This window comes from Podarcis erhardii (genome assembly GCF_964252035.2).
Source record: "Podarcis erhardii genome assembly, chromosome: 6".
NCBI classification, from domain to species: Eukaryota; Metazoa; Chordata; class Lepidosauria; order Squamata; family Lacertidae; genus Podarcis; species Podarcis erhardii.
In genome coordinates, this window is record NC_138510.1 from 5,096,013 (window position 1) to 5,099,119 (window position 3,107).

Genomic DNA, 3,107 nt, shown 5'->3' on the forward strand with positions numbered 1-3,107 from the left:
CAGCTAACTAATTTGATTACCAGGCAAGCAAAGACGCGGGTGTGCTGGGGGTTGTTTCCCTAGGAGGCTGATGGAGAGACACGTGTTTTCTGATGCGCGCAGGAAGACGCACCACTGCAGAGAGCGAGGGGAGGCGGAGCAAAGGCGATTTCGAATTCTTTTCTCTTTTGCAGCCAAGCGCAACCCTCGCCCCGCGCAGGGAACCTGTCAGCGGCAACTGCAACCATCTAAACTCCTCGCTCCGTTTCCCTTTAATACATTGGCAAATGTTTCCTGCAGAACAGATTCCATTAAAATGTACCGACAACGCCGCCTCCAAGACCGATTTTGCTAACCAGCTGAGTGGCAGGACGGCAGCAAAAGAGGGAGCCGGGCGCGCCGGTCGGATTGAACTTGCGGCGCTGTTTCAAGAGCTATTTAAATAAAATAATAACAACAATAATAAATCTTTTTGTTACGTGACACTTGCGATCCCAGGGCAGCTGCGGCTTCCTTAGCCTTCGAGCGACCCCTGCAGTTCAGAGCGCGCAATCTCCAGCTCCTCCGCTATCCTCCTGCCTGCGCTCAGGGGCGGTGGCTTCCTCGCATCTTAAGCGCCTTGAAACTGTCTCCTTGTAAGCTGCCTTTCTCTCCCCCCACCGCCCCCGGGAGCTTCTCCTCGCACCCTAAGTGGCCCGGATCCCCCTCCGTTTGCGATCTGCTTGGCGTTCAGGGCAGCAGATGACGAAAGAGGGCTGCGCGCTTTTTAGTTCGCAAAAGGGAGTTGGTGAGGATCACGAAGGGCCATCTGCGCCACCCAACGACCCCTGCCTTCTAACAAGTCAGACCTTTGGTCCATCCAAACCATTATTGTCTGCACTGACTGGCAGCTGCTGTCCAGGGCTAGAGGCACGGGTCTCGCCCAGCCCTACCCAGAGATGCCCAGGGCGCTAGACTCGGCTATCTGGGTTGGTGGCCATCACTGCCTCATGTGGAAGTGAGTTCCCCAGTTCAACTGTGCATTGTGGGAATAAGGATTTTCTTCTATACAGTTCCTTCCAGTAGCACCTTAAAAGGTAAAGGGACCCCTGACCATTAGGTCCAGTCGTGGCCGACTCTGGGGTTGCAGCGCTCATCTCGCTTTATTGGCCGAGGGAGCCGGCGTACAGCTTCTGGGTCATGTGGCCAGCATGACTAAGCCGCTTCTGGTGAACCAGAGCAGTGCACGGAATGCTGTTTACCTTCCCGCTGGAGCAGTACCTATTTATCTACTTGCACTTTGACGTGCTTTTGAACTGCTAGGTTGGCAGGAGCAGAGACCAAGCAACGGAAGCTCACCCCGTCATGGGGATTCAAACCACCGACCTTCTGATTGGGAAGTCCTAGGCTCTGTGGTTTAACCCACAGCGCCACCCCCATCCCTTGCATTACTCTTTGGTTTATTTAGCCTAAAACATGTATGCAAGCTCAAGTAGTTCTTTGTAGTTAAAAGGATTCCTCGGATCTGACTTTGTCCCATGTGGGGATTTTTTGAAATGCTCAGAGGAAATCTGATTGGTTCTTACAAACGCTGTGTTAAAAGTTCTTTTGTTAATAAAAGGGAGCTGGCCTAGGGTGTGGCATATTACTATTTTGCACTTCCTCTCAGAGTCTTGCTGGTTAAGCTCGTATCTATTTTATTAATCAGGGTCCAGTCCTTTCCTTTGCCTTCAGAAACCAACATTGTCAACTTCCATCTTTGCTGTCTCCTAATCGCCTTTTCTGTAAACCAAAAAGTCCAAAAAGCTGCATCCTTTCTCTGTGTATATATACGAGAGTTCCAGTGATTATTTGGGGCTTCAGGGCCTACTAACCTAAATTGGAATCCAGGGATACACAAACACGTTTTTTAGTGCTTCGAAATTTTGAGCAAAGAAGGAACTGGGAGCTAGGAAGCAACTTCAGCATCATGAGATGCCGGGGTCTGAAGCAGAGACTTTTCTCATGCAAATCAGTTGCTTCGCCACTGAGCCCCAGCCTATGCAACATGCATGGCAGTACATTTTTGCAACAGCAGATCCAGGAACACAGGGGGGAAGTCCCGCTGAGCTCCACCGCCTATGTACTCCGAAAAACAACATGATATGCAACAAGAAAGGAGTCAGAACAGTGCAAGCAGAACCATTAGGTTGTTAATTTTAAAGATTTAAACCCTGCCTTTCAATCAAATGGTCCCTATGCTGCCTTGCTCCAGATTTTAAAAAGTCAATACAGGAATATCAAGATAACTTGTGCGCAGCCTCCAAATCTATGTTGATTATATAAAAATAATAGTTGTATATACTTAGTGGCCGGTTATATATACTTAGTAGCAGGTTACAGTGAAATATGAAAATCAGATTTTAAATGCATATGTCACACAAGAGAGAATATTATTTTTTTGATTTTATTAATCTATGGATTGCTTTATAGATGAGTCTCCAAGGTGACCAACAGCAAAAGAAATAAAAACAGCTTTAAAAGCACTACAGAATATGACAAGCACAGATCAGTGTTTATTCTGCCTTGGGTTTTTGTTGTTTTTGTTTTAAAAAGCCTAAGGCAGATACTAAAAGCCTTGTGCAGCAAGCTTCTGGTATTTTTGAGAATTTAACGCTCCTGAAGAAGGCAGTGACCTACTGTGTGTATACAGGATATTTATTATCGTTATTATAATTAAATAAATTTGTCTACCGCCTTATACCCCCAGGTCTCAGGGCGGTTCACAACATAAAATCACAATGTAAAATCACAAAATACGTAATACCCAATAAACCCCCATCTCTCCGACACATTTTAAAAGGGCATTAGATGTCATTCACCCAAAGACCTGGTTAAAGGGGAACATTTTTGCCTAGTGCCTAAAGGTGTATAATGAAGGCGCCAGGTGAGCTTCCATGGGGAGAGAGCATTGCACAAACGGGGAGCCACCGCAGAAAAGGCCCCGTTCTCGTGTTGCCATCCTCCAGATCTCTCACAGAGGAGGCGCATGAAGAAGGGCCTCAGAAGATGATCTCAGGGTCCGGGGAGGTTCATGTGGGTAGAGATGGTCCTTGAGGGATTGCGGTCTTGTGCCGTTTAAGGCTTTATAGGTCAAAACCAGCACTTTG